We start from the raw sequence: 25572 nt of genomic DNA on the forward strand, positions 1-25572 counted from the left end.
ATGGCTAATAAAGCAGCTCCAAAAGAAAAGGAAAAAGTTCTAGAGAAAGAAGTTCAAAATGAAGAATATGAGGTAACTGTTAAAAATGATAGTTTAAGTACATAAAATGATTGTTTATATGGTTAAAATGATATAGGTTTGATGATGTTTTTTGGTTGTTCTGTTTTATTTGAAAAATTATACTTTTGCATCATAAAATGATAGTTTAAGGGGATAAAATGATAGTTTCAAATGATAAAATGATACTTTTGCATGATAAATTGATTCTTTGAGTTCTTTGGTTGGATAAAATGATAGTTTCATGGAATAAAATGATAGTTTCATTGGGTAAAATGATAGGTTCAGAGATAAAATGATATTTTTGTTTCATAATGATAGTTTTAGATTTTTGGCTGATAAAATGATACTTTTGGCTGATAATATAAGTTCCATTGTGTAAAATAATATCCCTTCTGTCAATAACAATTTATATTTTTGAATGAAAGCATGACAGAGTTGATACCATAATATCCACTATCATGGAGGATATAAATGGTGAAATAGGAGATGATGAAGTTTTAAAACAGAGAGAAAAAAATTTGAAAAAGGACAAAGGGAAGAAGATGGTTTCCCAAGAACCTCCAGTTGAAAAGGAGAAAGTGGTCAGAACAACAAAGAAAATTGTTGAAGCACTGTGCTCTCCCTACAATGTCAGAGCAGTAAATCTAAAAGGAAAACTGAATAAAGAAGAGAAAGAAATAATGTACTGGTTGATGACACATGAAGAAAGCGAATAGTAAGTTTTGAATTACATAATTATATTCTTATTAAGTTCTTTTAACTAACATTAAATATGAATTTGAAATCAGTTATGAGATGGTTTATGAGAACAACATGATGAGTATGTTCAAGATTGATTTCCACACCTTGCTCCACGTACATACGTCAGTATCAACATCATAGATACATGGGTTGTGTACCTCAACTACCATGAAAAATTCAAATCAAAGGCATCGCCGAGTCATCTTTTCATCAACACCACACCTACGGTACAGTAAACGAGTAAATAAATAATAGTGTTACATTAAAAGTTAAATTTATTTACAAAAATGTAAACATGATAGGTATACAATATTATTGCAAGGAAATCTGATTGGACAGAAGCCGAGGCTCAAGAAAGATTCTGCTCAACGTTAAATGAATTTGTGTCAAAGATTGAAAATTTTAAATGGGAAAATTATGACATGGTAAGTCATAATGAGATATACATTACAGAACAATATACCTATATTTTTTAAAATGACATTTGTATATAATGTTTTGAAAATTAGATATTCTTTCCGATCTGGGAGTACGAACATTTTTATATCATGTGCTTCAATCTCAAAATGCAAATGATGGATGTGATTGACAATGCTCTGATTAGTGAAGAGTTGATTAAGAAGAAATATGGAGATGCACCAAGTATTCTGGTATGTTTAGTTAAATGCATTCAATATTTATTAGTTAAAATGCATTGAATATCATTTAGTACTGAACATAATATCATTTTTATTAGTAATAAATATCGTTTTTAATCAACCTCATGTATGTTTTGTGTTATTTGAATAGAAACATTTCTTCCGAATTTATCTTGGAAATGGAGTTAATCCAGCAATGGGGAAAATTGTCAAACAGTCAAAAATCATGCACATGAAAATGCCATGGCAGAACGATACAAATAAAGTTGACTGTGGAGTTTATGTGATGCGCCATTAGGAGACTTATGGGTGGTGCTGTTCGTAACTGGAATTCGGGTTTAACGAAGAAGGGGACAGAGTCTTTCACAAAACTCTGTGCCAAATATACTGAAGCATTGCTTATTGGAGATACTAACTAGAAGGCTTTTGAGACATTTACAATGATACAAAAGAAGTTTGAGAATGATAGCAAAAAAGGGGAAATCGATGTTGAAAAGATGATTAGAGAATTTGAACCCCCTAAAGAGAGCTAGTAGTTGTAATAGTAACTTGTATGACTTGATACTAGTATTTTGTAATAGTGGTTTCGAATATAATCACCCAAGATTATCATTTTATCAGACAGAAGTATCATTTTATCTGCTGCAAGTATCATTTTATCATTTTATAGGTCAGAAGTATCATTTTATCTGCTGCGAGTATCATTTTATCATTTTATCAGGTTATTGGCGTATTATCTGCTGCGAGTATCATTTTATCAGCTTATATATCACTTTTTCAGGTTAAAGTATCATTTTATCAGTTTATATGTCATTTTATCATGTTAAAGTATAATTTTATCAGTTTATATACCATTTCTTTAGCTTATATATCATTTTATAAGGTTACTGTCATTTTATCCGCTTAGAGTATCATTTTATCAGGTTAAAGTGTCATTTTATCCCCAATGTATCATTTCTATGAAAGCATTATCACAAACATGAATGTACATACCTACAAATCAGTAAAACTATAATTTTATCAACTCAGAGTATCATTCTATCTGGCAAAACTATCATTTTATCAACTCAGAGTATCATTCTATCCGGCAAAACTATCATTTTATCAACTCAGAGTATCATTCTATCCAGCAAAAGTATCATTTTATGCGCTGAAAGTAACATTTTGTTAACAAAAAGAGTATCATGTTATCAGCCAAAGTGTCATTTTATAAGCCCAATGTATCATTTTATTAAACAAACCGAGTATCATTTTATGAGCTGAAAGGTATCATTTTATCAGCTGAAAGTGTCATTTTATATCAAATGGCTTCAATCTGTCTTCTCATTGACTCTACCACAATTTCTTGAATCATGACGACCCATCTCATGACATTTACCACACCGTCGTAGAGGCTTATTTGCTTTCCTTATTGCACTCTCCCTCTTTGATACCCTATCACTAGCTAATCCTTCGGTACTAACAACATCTGGAGGATGTACATCAATTACATCAGGTACTGCCATTCCACAAAAATCCTCAACCATCTTTTTCTTTTCAATTACTTAAGGTGTTGCACAATTTCCAAATATATGCTCTTCCAAATCATCAAGACCAGCACATAACAAAGACAGATGATCCATACTTCCCTCGGACTTTTGGACTAATCGATAAAAGTTGGAGAACAACTTTTTCTTAACTTCCTGCTTTTCATCCAAATCTGCAAGGTAAAAGATAACATTATTACAATAAATACTATAATTTCTCTGACTGAAAAATAGAGTTTTTACAAATAAGGTTAAAAAGGGAGCACACGTTCAAATGGTTGGTGCTCCTCAGATGGGTAGACCATGGGTTGCCTTTAGTAAAGAGCTCTTCAACCACCTTCGGCCAAAATATTTCTGAGGAATGAGATTAGCAGACTTATTCTTCAACAAACAAAATATATGACAACATAACAAACCAATTCTGGAAAACTTCTTACAGTCGAATGTGTCTTGCTTACAATCATACTTAACATCCCATGTTCTGTTAATTATGGAGCCTAATTTATCTCCTACCATGTTTAGGATTTGTTTCCTTGAAGTATTTTTTCCTTGTGATATATGTTTCCTAGTTTGACTAGAATTAGGGCTCTCTAGTTGCTTATAAATAGAGGTGCTCCCTCATTGTTAAATTATGCTTATTCTGAAATTATATAGTGAAATCCCTGGCTTGGCATCGCCCCCAGACGTAGATACACATTGTATCGAACTGGGTAAACAATTTCTTGTGTTCATTCTCTTTCATATTCGTGATTACCTGTGTTTATTTCCCAACAACTGGTATCAGAGCCTAGGGTTTAAGAGGCAGAATCACGATGGGGATCGACGAGAAAATTGTTGTAGAGAAGTTCGACGGATATAATTTCGGATTTTGGAAGATGCAGATTGAGGATTACCTGTATGGTAAAGATCTCTGGAAGCCTTTAAAAATCAAACCCGAAAAGATGGAACAGGAGGAGTGGGAGCTGCTGGACAGAAAAACGATGAGCGCGATTAGGCTATCGTTGTCCAAGGATGTGGCTTATCACACGACTGCAGCAAAGTCGACAAAGGAGATGATGAAGATCTTGAAGGACATGTATCATAAACCATCAACGGCAAACAAGGTACATCTGATTAGATGATTGTTTAATTTTAGAATGCAAGAGAGAAAGCTGGTGCAACAACATCTCAACGAGTTCAACATGATTACTTCGCAACTGAACTCGGTTGATATAAAATTCGATGATGAAATTCGTGCCCTGATTTTGCTATCGTCTCTGCCTGAGAGTTGGGCTGGCACAGTGACAGTAGTTACTGCTGCAGAGACAAACCTAACAGTTGACAGAGTAAGAGATCTGATGATTGGTGAGGAAGTTCGCCGGAGAGAATCAGGATCTTCTACTTCGGGATCAGCACTGAATACAGAACAGAGAGGCAGATCGAAGGGAAAGCAAAATCGTGGAAGATCAAATTTCATAGGAAGGAGCCAATCCAAGAAGGATTTTGGATAAAGTTAAATGCTGGAATTGTGATGAGTTTGGGCATATTAGAAATCAGTGTGAGGCACCGAAGAAGTATAAGAATAAGGATCAGAAGAACAAGAAGACAGCAAACGCTGCCATGTCTGATGACGATGGCGAGGTGTTGGTCTTGAGTGTCAGTAGTCTGATGGAATCGTGGGTATTGGATTCTGGAGCGTCGTTCCACTCCTGCAGCAATGTGGAGATAATGGAAGACTACATTTCTGGCGATTTTGGGAAGGTACATCTGGCTGATGACGAGCCCTTAGATATCGTGGGAATGGGAAACGTGAAGGTAGTGATGTCCAATGGATCCGTGATAAAACTGAATGGAGTCAGACACATTCCTGGATTGCAGAGAAGTTTGATTTCGATTGGGCAGCTTGATGCAGAAGGGTACACCGTGACGTTTGGCTGCAACAATTGGAAGATTACCAAGGGAGCTATAATAGTAGCTCGAGGTAAGAAGGAGGGTACGTAGTATACCACAACTAACTACAAAGATTGCATTGATATTGCAAGTGAGGCAAATAATGCAGATTTGTGGCACTGTCGTCTTGGCCACATGAGCGAGAAAGGGATGAAGATAATGTGCTCAAGAGGTTTACTGCCTGGCCTGAAAACTGTTGAAGTTGGCCTGTGCGAGGATTGGGTGTTTGGGAAACAGAAAAGGGTGAGTTTCTCAAGAGGAGGCAGAAAATTGAAGACACGGAAGTTGGAGATGGTCCACACGGATCTATGGGGACCAGCACCTGTGAAGTCCCTAGGAGGCTCTGAATATTATATGACTTTCATCGACGACTCTACTCGAAAGCTATGGGTTTATTTTCTGAAGAGTAAATCTGATGCGTTTGACGCTTTTAGGAAGTGGAAAGCCCTTGTTGAAACTGAAACCTGGCTGAAGGTGAAGTGTCTAAGATCCGATAATGGAGGAGAATATGAACTTGCAAAGTTCTAGGAGTACTGCGCCGAGAATGGAATCCGCATGGAGAAAACTGTGAAAGGAACTCCACAGCAGAATGGAATCGCAAAGCGCATGAACAGAACGTTGAACGAGCGAGCAAGATGCATGAGATTGAAAAGTGGATTTCCAAAGAGTTTTTGGGCAGATGCAGTCAACACAGCTGCATTCCTAATTAATAAAGGTCCATCAGTTCCCTTGGAGTTTCGGATACCCGAGGAGGTTTGGACAGGAAAAGAGGTAAATCTATCTTTCCTACGCATCTTTGGTTGTGTTGCTTATGCTCATGTTAGTTCCGTTGAGAGAAACAAGTTGGATGCTAAATCTATTAAGTGTACGTTCATTGGTTATGGAGGCGATGAGTTCGGTTATAGACTCTGGGATGAGCAGAACCGTAAGGTTATTCGCAGTAGAGATGTCATTTTCAATGAACAGGTATTGTACAAGGATAGATTGGAGGCGTCGAGTCCCAACAGTTCTGAGCCACAAGTGGTCAAGCTAGACATCTCAAACTCGAGTGGGAGCAAAGAGAGTCAGAATGCTGAAGAGGTGCTTGAAGAAGAACCAAGCACTCCACCATCGACTATTCCGCTTCCTAAATCGACTAGAGAGCGACGTGCACCTGATAGGTACTCGCCCTCTAATTTCTATTTGTTACTTACTGATGGTGGTGAGCCCGAGTGTTATGCAGAGGCAGGAGAAGGCCCTGATAAACGAAGGTGGAAAATTGCCATGGATGATGACTTTGCCTCTCTTCTCCTGAATGGCACATGGGAGCTTGTGGAACTTCCTAAAGGGAAAAAGGCATTGCATTGCAAGTGGGTCTATCGAATCAAATGTGAAGCTGATGGTAGCAAGCGCTACAAGGCTAGGCTGGTTGTCAAGAGATTTGAGCAACGATATGGTATTGATTATACAGATGTGTTCACTCATGTTGTGAAACTAACTACTATTCGTTTAGTGTTGAGATGGTAGTTGCAGAAAATCTATTGTTACATCAGATGGATGTAAAGACGGCATTCCTTCATGGTGATTTGGAGGATGAGTTGTACATGACACAGCCTGAAGGATTCGTAGTAAAAGGAATGGAAAATCTTATGTGCAAGTTGAAGAAGAGCTTGTATGGTTTAAAGCAAGCTCCAAAGCAGTGGTACAAGAAGTTTGATGGATTCATGATGGAGATTGGCTATAAAAGATGCTACGCTGACCATTGTTGTTACTACAAGAGGTTTGACAAGAGCTATCTTATCCTGTTATTATATGTTGATGATATGTTGATCGCAGGAGGTGATCAAAAGGAGATGGATAAGTTGAAAAGGCAATTGTCTGAACGATTCTCCATGAAAGATCTTGGAGAGGCTAATCAAATTTTAGGCATGAGAATCGAGCGTGACAAGGCGACAGGAAAATTGTATCTTTCGCAAGCTGCTGACATTGGTAAGGTTTTGGAAAGATTCAACATGGATAATTCGAAGCCAGTAAATGTGCCTTTAGGCAGTCACTTTAAGCTGTCAAAGAAGGAGTCGCCGAGTACAAAAGAAGAACGTGCTGAAATGAAGAAAATTCCTTATGCTTCAGCAATTGGCAGTATTATGTATGCAATGGTGTGTACGAGGCCTGATATTGCACAAGCAGTGGGAGTAGTGAGCCGGTTCATGGGTGATCCGGGCAAGCAACATTGGGAAGCAGTTAAATGGATCCTTCGATATTTGAGAGGTACTACAGAAAGTGTCTTATGTTTCAATGGCAAGAATGTCGAGCTGGCAGGTTATGTGGATGTAGACTTGGCGTCCAATGATCTTGATGGGAGAAGAAGCACAACCGGGTATGTATTTACTTATGGTTAGACATCACCAAACCGAACCGGCCCGGCTGAACCGGCCTGGAACCGTCACCGGCGGTTCCGAACCGGAACCGGAACCGTCGTCGGCGGTTCGAACCGGCACCGGAACCGCCGGTTCCGACGGGCCGGTTCAGGTTCCAATTTTTGGCGAACCGTAACCGGTGGTTCGGAACCGCCGGTTTCGCCGGAACCGCCGGTTCGGCGGTTTCCGACACAATTTCAGGCCTACTCCCTAGCCTTTTCAGAAACCACTCCCGCGGCCACCGGTTTTGACTAAAACCGTGGACGGAAACCGGCGGTTCCACTGATAAAACCGGCGGTTCCACCGAAAACCGGCGGTTCCGGCGACAAAACCGCCGGTTTCCCGCCGCATTTTTCAAAATTTGAAATTTCAAACGGTCCTCAAAACCGCCGGTTCCGCCGAAAACCGGCGGTTTCGCCGTGATTTTTGAAAATTTGATTTTTTTTTTATTTTTTTTAATCACAATTTTCCCCTATAAATACCCCCCCTCCTCTTCATTTCTACTTACCCCATTCTTGTGTTAATAAGAATTTCTCTCTCAATCTCAATTTCTCTATTCTCCATCCTCATTCTCTCAAGTTGTTTACGTTATTTGCGCTCATAATTTACTCACGTTGTTCTTGTTCACGTTATCATATTCACATAAACACTACTCTCTATTCTCTACTTCCAATTTCCATAATATCATGTCTTCATCTCGTCGTGGTGGTGATCGGGGCAAGGGAATTGCCCAAGATCAAAGTGACTCTCGTCGTCGTCGTGCCCCTACTAGAGCACAAGTTGCGGAGGAGGTGGGAAGGCGAGCCGCTCTTCGAGTAAAAGTAAGTTCTAAACTTCTAAGTTTTAATATGTTATATGTTATATGTTATAAGTTTTAATATGTTAGTAAGTTTTAATATGTTTTAAATATTAATATGTTAGTAAGTTTTAATATGTTTTAAGTTTTAATATGTTAGTAAGTTTTAATATGTTATAAGTTTTAATATGTTTTAATATGTTAGTAAGTTTTAATATGTTAGTAAGTTTTAATATGTTATATGTTTTAATATGTTATAAGTTTTAATATGTTTTAATATGTTATATGTTAGTAAGTTTTAATATGTTATATGTTATAAGTTTTAATATGTTTTACAATTATGTTAGTATTATATGTTTTAATGTGTTTTATTTATATGTTAGTAATAAATTCGTTTGTATTAAATATGTTTTATATGTTTTATGTTATATGTTATATGTTATATGTTAGTAAGTTTTAATATGTTATAAGTTTTAATATGTTAGTATTAATTTCATTTATATTAAATTTCTCTATATGTTAGTATTAATTTCATTTATATTAAATATGTGTCTATGGACTATGTGTTTTACTTTTATGTTAGTATTTTTACTTAGTCGTATAATTCTCGTAGGAGGAAGAAGATCAAAATGCGGCCTTGTTACTTGCCCTCGGCGACGACGACCAACAAGGGGGGCATTCACATTCGGCTTCGCAGTTCGAGTATGATGTGAATCTATCGTCGGACGAAGGCGATGATGGATCGCATCAATTCCCCCCTTCTAGCACCGGCGACGTAGGCGAAAATGATGATGAGGAGGCCGATGCTCCTCCTCCTTCCGCAGGACGACAAAAGAAGAAGATGCCTCCCAAGTTGAAATCCGATATCTTCACCAAACATTACAAGAAGGTACCGGTTGTAATTTCAAATCCTAATGATCCGACCACTACTACCGTGGAGACAGGTGAGTTCAAAGCATATTGCAATTATTGCGATAAAGTCTATCCATTTGGAGTCGGTGGTGGATATGGTACTCTCCATCGCCATTTGAAGTCAAACACCCCGTGGAATATGGGCATGCTAAGTCCCAAAGCCAAATCAACTTCCCTTCCGGCTCATCGTCTCAAACAGGTACGCCTCTATTTAAATATGACCCCAAAAATGTTACCGATACTATGGTAAGATGGGCGGCAATGAAACATTTGCCGTTCAATTTTTTTAATGACAGAAAATATGAAATGACTATGCAACAAGCTTTTAATGTTGCTGCAAAAAGAATTCCCCCCTCTACTGCTCAAAGATTTAACAACCGGCAGTATTTTGATAAAAAAATGGAAATTGCAAAGTTTCTATCCACCTTGGGACACAAAGTTAATATTTGCTCCGATGTGTGGACGGATTCTTTCCAACGAAATTCTTACATGGGTATTTCTTGTCATTTTATAGACAATAGTTGGTCTTTAAATAAACGTTTGATTGGTTTTAGACAATTTCCTTCCCCACACACCGCACAAGCAATTGCTTCTTTAATTATTCAAGTTTTGAATGAGTATGAGTTATGCAACAAGATATTTTCGGTTGGTTTTGATAACGAACCGTCAACACCGCAAGTATATCCGATTTAATTGCGGCTTGCTCCCCTGTGATAAGTGGTAAGTATTTTCATCAACGATGTATTTGTCATATTTTAAACTTATGTGTACAATATGCTTTGTCTTTATGGCAAAGACATATTCAACCTATTACTACAGTTGTATCCTTGATCCACTGGAAGCCTCAAATTGGCAAGGCGTGGAAGAAGTATTGCCACTCGAAGAAAATAAGGTACACAAAGTTTACTTTAGACGTGTCTACTAGATGGAACTCTACATATGACATGTTGCAATCTACATTAGAGCATATAGAATATTTAGTTGATTTTTATAGAACTTACCCTGTTGATGATTTATATCTAACATCTTCTTGTTGGGAACAAAGCATGAGTTTATTTAAATTATTCAAAGGTTTTCGAAATGCCACTATGGAGTTATCGGGTGTGTATTATTGCACATCCGTTCGTGTTTTAGAACATTGCATGATCATATCACTTGGTTTTAAAACTGCAATGAAAAATTCCACAAACAATCTTGAGCTAATGTGTGTTTTATATTACATGGTTGAAAAATGGCTCAAGTATTTCAATGAGATCCCAACGGTTTTTTTGCTTGCCAAAGTTTTGGATCCAAAGTGGAAACTAGTTGGTACTTTCAAAATTTTAGAATTTTATTACAACAATTTAGCTTCTATTGATCTTGAACCACTCCGAGCTTTGCAAACTGACGAGGACGACGACAACTACATAAACCTTGCCCAAACATTCCAAATAAACCTCCCCCACATCCCAAGCCTCCAAAGAAATTTTGAGTTCGACTTGCGGGCTCTCTTTCACGATTACGAAGCCAAGTACAACACTACCCACCAAGTTCAACCTAGACCCCCCCGTCAAACACATAACTTTGGCTTCTTCCAAGTTGATGACCCCGACGCCCAATCCCAATTGGCAAACCTATACGGCTTCAGCAGCGGAGGAAGGACGGCACATTCGGTAAGTGAGTTAGATTTATATTTTGACTCACACTTTTCATTCAATGAGGAAGAAGGAGGTCCCGTTCCCCAACAAATCGACGTCCTAGATTGGTGGGGATCACACGAGAAAGATTTTCCCATCCTTGCATCAATGGCCAAGGAGATCTTTTCGGTTCCGGCTTCCACTGTCGCCGTCGAGTCCGCCTTTAGTGTTGGAGGCAACGTCTTGGACGACAGAAGAAGTAGACTCACCGGGAAAAACATGGAAGCCACCATGTTACTTGATGATTGGTGCTCCACCGAAATTAGAGACCAAGAACCGGATTGGGACAATCAAGTAGTACAACCCGACCAAGACTACTTCCCCGACGAAGAAGAGAACTACGTGGACTTTGATTCCAAAATGCAATTGAGCATTGAGGATACGTAGGCATCTCAACTTATATTTCAACTTAAATTTTATATTTAAGTTTAAATTTAAGTTGAACTCAAGTCCTTTTCCTTTATTTCTTTTTTCTCCCCTTTATTTCGAATATGTAATTTTGTAAATTGTAATGAAGACTTTAAGTCTTTTGTAATTTATAATTTTAAAGTTGTAATTTCTAATTTTTATGTTGTAATTCGTAAATTTTAACTTGTAATTTGTAATTTTAAAGTTGTAATTTGTAATTTTGAAGTTGTAATTTGTATCAATAAAATTACATTTGTACATCGCTTCATTCTAATTTTATTTACGCAAGTTTTTTTACATTTTTAACTTGAATTACAATTTACAATGTAAAAAAAAATCGGATGAACCGCCCTAACCGGCCCGGAACCGGCTCGGAACCGGATAACTACCGACGGTTCAGCCGGTTCAAGTGAACCGCCGGTTCACGGTTCATGAACCGAAACCGTGAGGTCTTGGCCGGGCCGGTTCAGGTTCCACCAATTCTTGAACCGGAACCGTCGGTTCCGAACCGTGAACCGGCGGTTCACGAACCGTGGTGACGTCTACTTATGGTGGTACTGCTATTTCATGGACTTCTAAGTTGCAGAAGACCGTTGCTTTGTCTACTACGGAGGCTGAATATGTAGCTGCGACAGAGGCAAGCAAGGAGATGGTGTGGTTGCAGAGTTTCTTAGATGAACTTGGGAAGGAGAACAAGAGTAGCATACTCTACAGTGATAGTCAGAGTGCTATTTTCTTGGCTAAGAATCCAGCGTTTCATTCTAGGACAAAGCATGTGGAGTTGAAGTATTATTACATCCGACACCTAGTGGAGATGAAAATCCTGCAACTTGTGAAGATACTTGGAAGTGAGAATCCTGCAGACATGTTTACTAAGGTGGTGACCTTAGAGAAATTGAAGCTATGCATAGCTTCAATTTGCCCTGGAATTTGAAGAGAAGGTTAGGCGATGCTAAGCGGATGAAGGGATGAGATCACGAGGAAATGGTTATTTAGGAGTTGTTAGTCTCCAAGTGGGAGATTGTTAATTATGGAGCCTAAATTATCTCCTACCATGTTTAGGATATGTTTCCTTGAAGTATTTTTTCCTTATGATATATGTTTCCTAGTTTGACTAGAATTAGGGCTCTCTAGTTGCTTATAAATAGAGGTGCTCCCTCATTGTTAAATTAAGCTTATTCTGAAATTATATAGTGAAATCCCTGGCTTGGCATCGCCCCCAGACGTAGATACACATTGTATCGAATTGGGTAAACAATTTCTTGTGTTCATTCTCTTTCATATTCGTGATTGCCTGTGTTTATTTCCCAACATGTTTTACCATATTGGTCTTTGACCTTATGCATCTTGATGTTATCCTCAACAGTCATAGAAACAATCTCACATACCATACTTATTTCCTGTTGTACATGTTTGAAAATAGAATCAACGTAGATTGTAGATGCATGCCAGGAATAGTTGAGTAATCCAAGTAGTTCAATCGTGAATTGGCATTCCTTTAATCTCCCACAGCACAGTTAAAGAAATTGATGAACTGTACAAGATTTGCACGAGGCTTTGTGTAGTTTTTAAAAAAGCTATGCTCTGATTCAGACATCGATGTAGTCCTAAGAAGCGACCCCATGGGAAAATCTCGAAAATAAGCAGGAACCCAGAATTCTCTATCTTCAAACATCGATCCAAACCAGTGCACGTCTTCTAATCCATATCGTTCCATTATATCATTCCATATTATATCAAACTCATCAGGCTCTAACAAATCAGACCAAACACATGCATTCAACTCTTTTTTGAAATCTTCATTACCAAGCAAGGATTTGGGCAACTTATCTGACACCTTAACCATAATATGCCACATGCACCATCAGTGCCTTGTTTGTAAAAGTACTTGTTGAACAGCAAGTTTGATCCCCCAATCTTGATCAGTGATAATCAATTTGGGTGCTACCCCCATACATCGAACAAAACAGCCAAACAACCAAGAATATGAGTCTCTACCTTCACTTGATAACAAGCCAGCTCCAAATGTAACTGCTCTGGAATGGTTATCTTTTCCAGTGAATGGAGCAAAAATCATGCAATACCTTCAGAACATAACATAAAAATGAATTATATTTTCATACATACAGAAAAGTATTACTTTATCAGCTATGACTATCATTTTATCAGCCAAAAGTATGATTTTATCACTGAAATATAATTTAATCAGCAAAAAGTATCATTTTATGTCTTTTAGCAACAAAAGTAATATATCTGTTAGTGTTGTATGTTGAGTCAAATGAAACTACATCTCCAAACATATGATAATTTCGTCTTGAAATAGCATCAGCCCAGAAGAGTTTAGTTAACTTTCCATGAGATCCTATCTCAATTTCATAATAGAAGGCATCAGATGATTCCTTTTGAGAACGCATATAATCAAAAATCATTTGAGCATCTGAACCATCAATATTGGACATAATATCACGATAACCATTTCTAATATCAATAATATCACATCCAACATTTTCAGGTCCACCCATTATCTCCTTCAAAAGTTTGAATGTGAGAGTGGGACCAATATTACACCTGCCACAATCCTCCATAAACCTCTGATGGATAGGATCCAGTCTGCGATTGGTCGTCATAAAATGCTTATGTTCATCCGCAACCATTAAGTGATTATGATAATCAACAAACTGATAAACCTCATACCCTTTGCTCATGCCATCTGAAAAATATCTCAAGTTGAGCTTAGCAAGACATTCACACCTAAATGACCGACACCTACGCTTCTTAATAGACACTTCAGTTGATTGGGATGGATGACCAGGTATAAAATTCTTAGAGCCTTGTCTGCTGCAAGCCAAATATTGCCACTTGATAATACCATGAACTGATTTGTTGCCCAGTTTACGAATGCCAAAACCAACTGAACGAGCATAATGTTCATAGAAATCAACTGCTTCTACTAATGTATTGAGTTTCATACCAATCATTGGCTTCAAAGCATCATCACAAACATGAATGTACATACCTACAAATCAGTAAAACTATCATTTTATCAACTCAGAGTATCATTCTATCCGGCAAAACTATCATTTTATCAGACAGAAGTATCATTTTATCTGCTGCAGCTATCATTTTGTCATTTTATAGGTCAGAAGTATCATTTCATCTGCTGCGAGTATCATTTTATCAGGTTATTGGCATATTATATGCTGCGAGTATCATTTTATCAGTTTATATGTAATTTTGTCAGGTTTAAGTAAAACTATCATTTTATCAACTCAGAGTATCATTCTATACGGCAAAACTATCATTTTATCAGCTCACAGTATCATTCTATCCGGCAAAGTTATCATTTTATGCAGTAAACCTAACATTTATAAGCCAAAAGTATCATCTTAACACATAATCGCCAATACATAATATAATTAAATAAGAAGTTCAGTACATCAGAAACATAAACCAATCGACAACTAATATTAATCTAAAATCAAATTCAATACATGAAGCAAAACAATCAATAAATTAAAATATGAACACAATCAATAAGCTAAATAATAGATAATGATTGTTACCTTCGTTATTTGCTACAGACTCCATCAAAGCAAATTCTGACAGCAATTGAATAGGTAATCAATGAAAATAAGAACGCAAAATTGAAAATATCTTCCCGGTCACAATTATGCGAGAAATATGGAAACAAAATCTAGAGATTATGGAATTATGAACCAAATCGGAAGAAAATATGGAAACAAAATCGCTGAGAAGAGGAATATGGAAACAAAATCACTGAGAAGAGGAGAGAATCGAACTGAGAGAGAGTGAAAGAATGAAGCGAAATTCAGAAATTAAATGAGGGAAATGACATATTTACCCTCTGCGCCTTTTTTATGAAGTAAATCTAAGTTTGAATCTCAGCCACAAGATTAGAATATGTGTGGTTCAGATTTGGTTATAGAGTTATTACGTGATTTGGGGGTTATCATATGATTACAACTATCTCTCTCTATATATATATAGAGAAGTGATCAGTGTCGAACCAATTTTAAAGACCGAACTAGAGACCAAATCTCATCCATCCATTAATCACATCTAATGGTTATTAATAATTAGTCATTATTTTATTTCTTTTATTTAATTAAATTGACACAAGGGTAGTTTTGGAAGACCAAAAATGATGCAGTTCCGTGCATACGCTTCTTCCTCCATTCCCAAATTCAATCCACTTCTCTCTCTCACCAGTCCCCGGCGCCAACTACCTCCACCATGCGGCCTCCCATACCCCACCGCATCGGAGTTGAGGAAGAAGCACCACACTGCGGAGTGGATCTCGGATCTGGTGGAGATGGAGAAGCTCTCTGACTACACTTGGAACGAGGCATATACAGCAAATCGTCGACATGATCTGCCGATCCTTTATCTCGTAAATATCTATCTTCTTATCTCAATCTTCCTCAAATCGTGTTGCAGTTTTCATCAAATCGTGATTCATCTCTGAATATAAAGCTGGAGATATCTAAACAACGAAGTCGGACGTGAAGAATTCCGATTACTTCGTGAGACAAGAATTCCGATTACTTCTCAAGCTTACCTTCAGAATCTCATAGAAAAATTCTGATTATGGATGATCTACAAACACCAATTGGCACTCTTCATACAAATTCAGATTTAGAGGTAGAAGAAGACGACAACTCATTTGAAGGTTCACGGTTTTTTTGATTCATTTTTTTGGATACCTGATGTGTTTTTAATTTTGCTAAAGTTTTTTAACACATCCGATGAAAAATCTATTGTTGAACCTTGTTGATGAATGAATTATATTTAACAAGAGATTAATAATTTGTATTTTTTTTCATGTTTGTAGTAATAAACAGATCAGTATGAAGTAATAGTTTATCTGAATGAATTACTAGGTTGTAAGAAGAAGAAGAAGAAGAAGAAGAAGAAGAAGAAGAAGAAGAAGAAGAAGAAGAAGAAGAAGAAGAAGAAGAAGAAGAAGAAGAAATGCTTATTTCCTTATAGTAAATTATTTCATTCCAGTAGGTTTCATTCGATTTTTTCACACTTGTTGTAATAAACATATCAATATGAAGTAATTTATTTCCAGTAGGTATTACTTCATTTTTGTAGTTTTTTATTTCATTACAGTAAGGTTATTACTTCAGTTCATTATCTAATAAATTGAAAATGAAAATGTTTTTACTTCATTCAAGTAAGTTTATTACTTTATTCCAGCACGTAATATATTGAAAATGAGTAGATTTTTACTTCATTCCATACTACTTCATTTAAATGAGTCGTTACTTCATTCAAGCAGGTTTTTAGTTCATTGCATGCAGTAGGTTTTCAAATGATTTAACACATGTTTCATTCGAATTCATTGAACTAGGTTTTTACTTCATTCCAGTTGGTTTTTACTTCATTTCAGTTGATTTTTACTTCATTTAAGTAAGTTTATTATTTCATTGCAGCACGTAATATATTGAAAATGAACAGGTTTTTACTTCATTCTATATTACTTCATTTCCTTATAGTAAATTATTTCGTTCCGGTAGGTTTCGTTTGATTTTTTCACGCTTGTAGTAATAAACAGATCAGTATGAAGTAATAGTTTAGTTGAATGAAGTAATCACCAGAATCAATGAAATAATATTAACATTACTAGGTTGTAAGAAGAAGAAGAAGAAGAAGAAGAAGAAGAAGAAGAAGAAGAAGAAGAAGAAGAAGAAGAAGAAGAAGAAGAAGAAGAAGAAGATGTTTATTTGCTTACAATAAATTAATCCATTCCAGTAGGTTTTCGTACTTCATTCCTGTAGTTATTTACTTCATTCTTGTTGTTTATTACTTCAACACATGTTTCTTTCAAATTCATTGAACAAGGTTTTTTACTTTATTCACTCTAAATAATAGTACAATTTATTCCAGTATATTTATTACTTCATTCGAAAAAGTTATTACTTCATCCAGTAGGATTTCTAATTCTTCTACAGATATTTCGTTTCTGCAGTGTCCACGGCAGAGCCTTCAGCTTCTGAAAACCAAAAATCCTCTCTAATAATTGAACAAATGGATTTAACAAACAAAATGCATCACCTCTTCCGCACCAAACTCACTTGCTCATCGCATTTTTAATCAATTATGACCATCATTTCAGGATCCAAGAGTTATTTGTACTTAGAAACATCGGCGAGGCGGTTCTATCCACAGTGGTGACTCGATAGCAGTAACGAGCACGGTGAATAGATGCAGCGCGAAGGAGATGACGGCGAAATAGCTTCAAGTGGAATTTTATTACTATTTTGACGAAAATCAGAATCCAATTTAGGAATTAGATTAAGTAAATTAAGACTAAGAACTCTGTAAAGCTTCAAAGGTGTATTACCTTCACCAGACGTTCAGCCAAAACGCAACAATCGTTGATTACCTTCGGTCAACGATTGGCCTGTGCCAACCATTTCAAATCAGTGGATTGGGGATGAATTGGGGTGAATCGACTATAGTTGAATCAGCCGGAGATGTCGTCGATTGTAGCCGAGGTAGACGATGATGTCGTCGATTTGCAAAAGAAGATGTGGAAGCGTCGATTTTGGTAGAAGAAGCAGCTTTGGAGTGTCGATTTGCCGAAGAAGAGGAGCGGGAAATGAGAAAGAAGGGTAAATATTTTTGGAGGCGCAGCAGCGGGAATGAGTATGGAAAGTAAACCATGAAATTTTTACCCTAAATGCAATTTTACCTAAATACCCCTGGGATGAAGTAAATTGTGTACCTAATTAAGGAGCCAAATTAATATAACATGGTCTAATCTCATCCATTAAAAACTAGATCTAAGGGCCCTAATTTGGTCTCTAGTTTGGTGTTTAAGACTAGATTTGTGAATAATGGGACTATATATATATATATATATATGTTCACAGTGGCGTATGCAAGTGGGAACAAGGGGGTAAAACTGTACCCCAAAGTTCATGATATTAATACTACATTTATTGGTGATTTACAATAAAGCTTGGTGCTCCAGTGGTTTGTCGCTCATAATGTCTCTCATAGCTCCGAGTTCGATTCTTGGCTGGGGCAAGCGCTTTTTCCTTTTCTTTTTCTTTTTGATTTACGAAAACTACCTTTCTATTTCTATACTCATCATTTTCATTTTTGTTATGCATTTAATTATGTTTATGTTTGAATATTTTTTTATTTATGTACTAACATTTTCATTTTTGTTACAGTACGTAGTAATTAGTTTTTTTAGTTAGTTAATTATTTGCACTTCTACTAACATTTTCGTTATTGTAATGTAGTACTCCAGTAATTAATTTTTAGTTAGGTAAAAATTTGCACTCCTATTTTATTTTATAGATATTAGGATTGTTTACTATACTTTAATTATTTTGATTTTTCCTATTATGTTTGTTATTTTATTTATTTTAATTGCTTTATTTATGATACCGATACTCTATTTTATTTTATCATTTTAAGTAATGTAACTTGTACTTCAAATAAAAAAATTCTTAGTTTTTTTATTGCTTTTATTTTTTAATATGAAATTCTTATTTTTAACATTTTAGGTAATACTCTCCCGTCCCACTTTAGGAGTCTCATTTGAGTTTGGTACGCGTTTTAAAAAATGTAAAGAAAAATTGGTGAAAAGGATAGTGGAATGTGAGTCCCATTTTTATATATTAATCTTATGATAAAGTATAAGTGAAATAATGTTAGTAGAGCGTGGAGCCTATTGTCATTTATTGAATATTTTAACCGAAACTCTTAAAGTGGGATTGATGGAGTATTATTTTTAGTACAACTCATACTACATGTAAAAAATTATTACTATTTAAATTATTTTTATAATCAATATATTTTATTTATAATAATTATTTGTCATATAATTCGTACCCCAAATCAAAAACTCTGGATACGTCACTGTATGTTCGGCCATATTTGTAGTTCTAGCCCAAAAGTTATAAGTCTATTTTTGCAATTATTCGAAACCAAATTTTTAGGGCATCGCATCGGCACCGCTAAAATTGCACTTCACTTTACTTGCACTATTATTTATTATTAGGCATAATATCTCATTTTACCCTTATTACCTAACACTCAGCAACCACACATTCTAAAATTGCACTTCTTAACAGTATTATAGAGTCTTGTACTACATAACTAAATTATACTAAACCTCATACTATGTAAATACCATAATTAAAATAAGAGACTTGAATATTCAAATTTACCATAAAAAAACAAAAGAAATATTAAAAAAATGTGATTCATAATTATTTATAGAATTAATTGAATGAAAAAAGTGTAGTATATAAAATGGACAGCACGATACTGATGCGTCAGTAATTGAGTGGAGACCAACAAGCAAAGTTATACTATGGCTTACTATTTACTTTTAATTTATTAATCATTTTGAAAGCTAAGTCATATAAATATTTCTTGCTATTTGAATTATTGCAATTCAGAATATCTTACGCTATCATGTATCTCGGGCAAAATTTTTATTCTCGTGTTACTTCAAAACAAATAACTTTTTAAAGCAAACTTCAGAAGGCACCATTAAAAATGTTTAATTCAAGATGCGTGTATTTTTAAATTGATACTCCCTCCGTCCCGGGCTACTCGCCCCTTTCCTTTTCGGCACGGAGATTAAGGAATGAGTGTATAGGAAAGTCAAAAATTACGGCTGTAGGTGAAAATTTTTACTAAAAATGGAAAGAGTGCAAGTAACTTGGGACGCCCAAAAAGGAAATAAGTGCGAGTAGTGCGGGACGGAGGGAGTATTAATCATTAGAATTTAGACTAATACAAATCATTTTTTCGCATTAATCACTATAATTATGATATTGCAAGTTTTTGTATGAAAATGAAGTACTTACTCCTTTTGGCCATTAAACTTGGAGTCTAGCTAAAATTTACTTTATTTCAGATTTTCTTATCTAAAAATATACTATCCAATAATTTTGGTAATTACATCAATTACTCCTGGTACCAATACATCACCAGCTTGTGGCATCTCTTATGGCATCCCAAACCAAGCAATGACAAATCTACTATCATGGTGTACCTTGGTAATTACATCAATTACTCCTGGTACCAATACATCACCAGCTTGTGGCATCTCTTATGGCATCCCAAACCAAGCAATGGCAAATCTACTATCATGGCGTGGTACACCGTTCAGAAAGTTTGATATGAAATCTTGGTTGTCACTGTGCTACATTATTACTTGGATTGTTTGGGATATATCAGGAATAAGGTTGTTTTCCAAGGCCTCGATCCGAAATGAGAGTTTGAGAAAAAAATATTGTTTTGGCGCCTCGGCATGTGGACTCGGGGTTGGTGTCACGATTTTCCCTTCTCGCCCGGACAAATTCTTAATAATTTGGAGGAAGTCAGGAAATGGGCAGGTTCTTGTCAACCTGAGGCTAGGTGGTAAGCTTTTCGTGACCTTCTTGAAAGTTGTTTTATGACACCTATTGCTTGTCGTAGTTTTCTTTTCTAGCTTTGATTGGGGAAGAGTTTGTTGCTCCCTTTCTTTCTGTTTTGGTGTTGTTTTGTTTCTGTTTTACTCCACAGCTCGCTTCTCTTGGCTCGAGCATTTTGAATAATAATAAAAAATCATTACTAATTAATCTAAATTAAATAAATATACCATTTTTTTCATTTTATTAGTAGATGGAGTATTATTTATATTACATGATTATCCATATATATATATATATATAAACACTAAATTCCTATCAATAAATAATGCATATAGAAAGTAATATGATCAGGTCTTATTTAGCCTAAAACCAAAATCTGTTATGCACAAGAATGTGAAAAGTATAATGTAAATACACTTAAATAAGCCAATTATATATAATTAATAAAAAAAATACTAACTACAAATATATTATTGCACCATATGGAATCGCCCCAACTACCCTTCAACACCTACTTGCTTGAACTACAAATATATAATAAACGCCATTGTTTTTATGTGATTTAAATCTCTACGCTTAAATGCCACCACAATCTTCCTAACATTCTATAAAATAAAACATTATAAAATTGTCATGAAATGCCATAAATCTTTTAATTGCTTATTGCATGCTGAAATAGAGAGAGTGAGGAAGCGAAGAGAAAGGTAGAGAATGGATATCGGAGTGGACAATGGAGGAGCCATTAAAACTCGGCTACTGGCCCACGACAAGGACGACGTCGTGGCAGGCTTCGCGGATTTTAAAGGCCGTCGTGCCGTCCGAGCGAGCGAAAACCGGACTATGGAAGTCCGCTTCTTTCATCCTAAGGAAGTAGGAAAAATCATAAATTTGAATGACATTATAATATGTTTCGTAATTTTAAAAATCTGGCCGATAAACCATGAAATTTGAATTTTATTGGCAATTACTCTACATACAATATACTCCTACGACATTAGTTAAATAGCCAATGATACGTTAACATATGATCTTCCTACTACCAAATTAGAGACATTTTCAGCAAAAAAAATCCTCAGCGGAAAATTGTGAACAAATCAAAAGTTATGAAAAATACCATAATTTTACCAAAATTCATGGTTATTCAAGCAAATTTCCTTATAAATTAATTATGGCGAGGTGGGCCATGAGGGCTCAAGAAATTCCATTAAGAGCATCTGCAGCGGTGCTCGCTGGGACGGACGGCGTCCGTGCCGCTGGCGCGGCACTGCTGCTACACTCCCGCCGCTGGGACGGCGTTGTTCGATGCATCGAGCACGTCCGTGCCGCTGAGCAGACTACGTGGCGCGTTTCTATTGGCCAACGGATTATCCGTTGGAAATTCAATTTTTTTTTAAATCGAAAATAATACCAAAAATTAAAAAAAAAATTCAGATTCCCAAAAATATGGCCGTTTTATTACCGTTTTTCAGAAATTTTTTTTTTTTTTTTTAATTTTTAATTCCCAAAATCATCTATAAATACATACATTCATCATCCATTTTTCACATCAAATCATCTCTCATTCATCTCTCATTCATATTTTTTCATACAACTCATCTACATCTTTATCTCTCACTCAAACCCTCTCAAATAGATTTCACCGATATCATGGCGGAAGCGGAGCGCGAAGAATAAGAATACTATGAACAATATGATGCCGCTTATGAAGCCTATGTCGCCGCCACTACCCCCGCCCCTCCTCCTCGACCAACTAGATCAATTCGCCGCTACATCCCTCGTGACCGGGAGGGAGCCAACGAAAGGCTCGTTGCCGACTATTTTTCCGACCAGCCGCGGTTTCTGAAAGATTACTTTCGGCGCCGTTTTCGCATGTCAAAACGGTTGTTTATGCGTATTGTCAACACATTGTCCACCCATGTTGAATACTTTCAATCAAGTACAGACGCAACCAGTCGGCAAAGTCTCTCGGCGTTGCAGAAGTGTACTTGTGCCATCCGACAACTTGCTATTGGGCAAACAGCTGACCTCTTCGACGAGTATTTGCATGTCGGTGAGTCAACTGGAATCCTAGGCCTTAAATATTTTTGCGACGGCGTTCGTTCTACTTTCGGCGAGGAATTCCTTCGGGCACCCACCACCGATGATTGTCAACGGTTGCTTCTTCTTCACAAAACAGTCCACGGTTTTCCCAGTATGCTTGACAGCATTGACTGCATGCATTGGAAGTGGAAGAATTGTCCGACTGCTTGGAGGGAGCAACACTTAAGCGGCCACAAAGGCGGCGGCCCAACACTTATCCTTTGAGCGGTCGCCGACTACCGCGTATGGATTTGGCATGCATATTTCGGTATTGCCGAATCCAACAACGACTTGAACGTGCTCTATTCTTCACCACTCTTCAATGATGGTTTGAATGGTGTAGCACCGGCGATCGACTTCACCGTCAACGGAAATGCATACCACATGGGTTACTATCTTGCCGATGGTATCTACCCAAGGTGGTCGACTTTCGTGAAGACGTTCAGCAATCAACAAGACCCGAGACGGGTTCTTTTTGCGTAGCGTCAAGAGTCTGCTCGGAAAGACATCGAAAGAGCTTTTGGGGTCCTTCAAGGCCGATTCAACATTGTGAAGGCCCTGTCTCGGCTGTGGTACGTTAAGAATATCGCCGACATCATGTACACGTGTATTATCTTGCACAACATGATTATAGCTGACGAAGGACCGTGGGCGGCTAACTTTTACGACGAGGATGAAGCCGGAAGCTCAACCGCGAGGTCTCCCCCACGCCGAGGTGTGCATACGACGGTGGGCGAGAGGATCGAAACAAGAAACACAATGCGTTATACCCGAACCCACACTGAGCTACAAGAAGACCTAATCAAACATATTTGGGCGAAATTCGGCCACGAGTAGTGGGTTTTTTTATTTTATGAATTTAATTATGTAATTTTTAATTTTTAGGATTTTAATTATGTACTTTTTAATTTTTGGGATTTTAATTATGTAATTTTTAATTTTTTGTAATTTGTAATAGTATTCCGGGTATTTTTAATGCATTTTAATATTGTGGAAATATTTTTATTTAAATTGAATAATAGAATGGTGGGACCCTTGAGCATGTCCTTGCGGAAGAGCATGGATGTGAGTGTTGTGCTCTTGCCTAAGAGCAGGGAGTAAAAAAGTAATAAAAGTGGGTTCGGGCCCACATTCGTGCTTTTTGGCAAGAGCACGGATGGGGATGCTCTAAATTTTACCGTTTATAATTTTCTTGGGTTGTGAATTATTGAGTTAAGGTGTTAAAGTGGCGGAGAAATTTGCATATAACGGTATAAGTTCAAATCTCATCACTTATTTGACGGGGCAGTTAGGACAGTCGACGGCGTATGCAGCTGTCACCTTTCTTTCAATTGAACTATTATGATATGTCATGTTTAACTTCGGAATTCTAATGAACACCATCAGAGTTTGGGGTTACTGTCTCTGTCGGCGTCCCTCCACTCCGACTGCAAGGCCGGAGCTAATACCTCCGATCGCGCTCCTCCTCCGCTCGAACTTGTCGCTTTCTATCTCTATTTGTACCTAGCTGCATTTGGGGAAGGGGGAATGAGGCCCTGCATACAAGCTTTCGGAGCTGACCAATTCGATGGCGACGACGTCAACAAGTCATAATCGAAAAGCTCCTTCTTCAACTGGTGGTATTTCGCAATGTCGGCTGGCTCTTTGCTGGCCTTCTTGATCTTGAACTACATTCAAGATAATCTTAGCTGGGAGCTCGGGTTCGGGATCCCCTACATTGTGATGCTCGTCGTTCTCCTATTATACTTGCTCGGCTCCCCGACCTACCTATTCCGCCTACACAGAGATGCCAAGAATCCATTCGCAAGGATCGGTCGTGTTTTCTTGAACGAAGCGATTCCTCGCCGCGGCTGCTCTGAAGCTGATGCAGAGCAACCCAGAACTAAGTAAGTAGTTTGTTGTATAGTGGATGATAAATTTTGATGTTATGTTTGTAGATTTGGATATAGTTAATGCTCGTACACGTGGCAGGTTTTTGGACTAGGCCGGGTGCAGTGAAGGCGACATTAGAGACGCCAAGGCGCTCCTTGGCCTCCTCCCCATCTGGTTCACGAGTCTGGGCTTTGCGGTCGTGTTCTCGCAAGGCACAACCTTGTTCACCAAACAGGCCCAGACGATGGACCGAGAGATCTTCATCGATATCAAGATTCTCGCCGCCTCGCTGCAGTCTTTGTCGTTTTTCACCGTAATTTCCTTTATGCCAGTCTATGACTGGGTTCTGGTGTCGGCTGCCCGATCCTTGACTGGGCGACCGGCAGGGATATCCATGCTCCAACAATCGGGGCGGGCTTGTTCATGTCGTTGCTCTCTATGGTGATTGCCACACTTGTCGAGATGAGGCGTCTGGACGTTGCGGCCGAGTGGGGAATGGTCGACGAGGCGGGGGCCACGCTCCCGATGAGTGTGTGGTGGTTGGCGCCCCAATACGTGCTGTTTGGTTTGGCGAATGTGTTTGTGATCGTTGGGCATCAGGAATTCTTCTACGACCAAGTTCCTAATGACTTGAAAAGTATAGGGCTTGCCCTATACCTTAGTATTTTAGGAATAGGTGACTTTTTGAGTAGTTTTTTAATAGCTCTGCTCGAGTCGATCACGACTCGAGGAGGGCATGGTAGTTGGTTCGACAACAATATGAATAGAGCCCACGTGGATTATTTCTATTGGTTGCTAGCTGGGATTAGTGCGATTGTGATGTTAGCTTATGCTTTCGTTGCAAAGTCCTACGTTTATAGGGAAAGAGATTCGGTGTGTTGTTAATAGTGGATGGTCGAATTCGTATGACTTATTATTATTGTGTAAATGTTCCACTATTTTTTCTTTCTTTCTTCATCATTCACAGAATTCTTTCTTTCATCATCATTCATGGGCTCTGACCCCAAACAATATTGGGCCAAATGCAAATTAATAGCCCAAACATTTGGACCAATTACTCAATTAATATGGTACTCCATAAAATTTAAATATCACAAAGAATTCTGAAATATATGTATTTTCGATTTTT

At 37.3% G+C, this 25572-nt stretch overlaps 1 pseudogene; it reads left to right on the plus strand.

Annotated features, from left to right (window-relative positions):
• The first annotated feature begins 518 nt into the window (after positions 1–518).
• LOC121781411 lies at positions 519–25328 on the plus strand (annotated as a pseudogene).
• Positions 25329–25572: the final 244 nt, after the last annotated feature.

The sequence above is a fragment of the Salvia splendens genome, chromosome 20, assembly GCF_004379255.2.
Source record: "Salvia splendens isolate huo1 chromosome 20, SspV2, whole genome shotgun sequence".
NCBI lineage: Eukaryota > Viridiplantae > Streptophyta > Magnoliopsida > Lamiales > Lamiaceae > Salvia > Salvia splendens.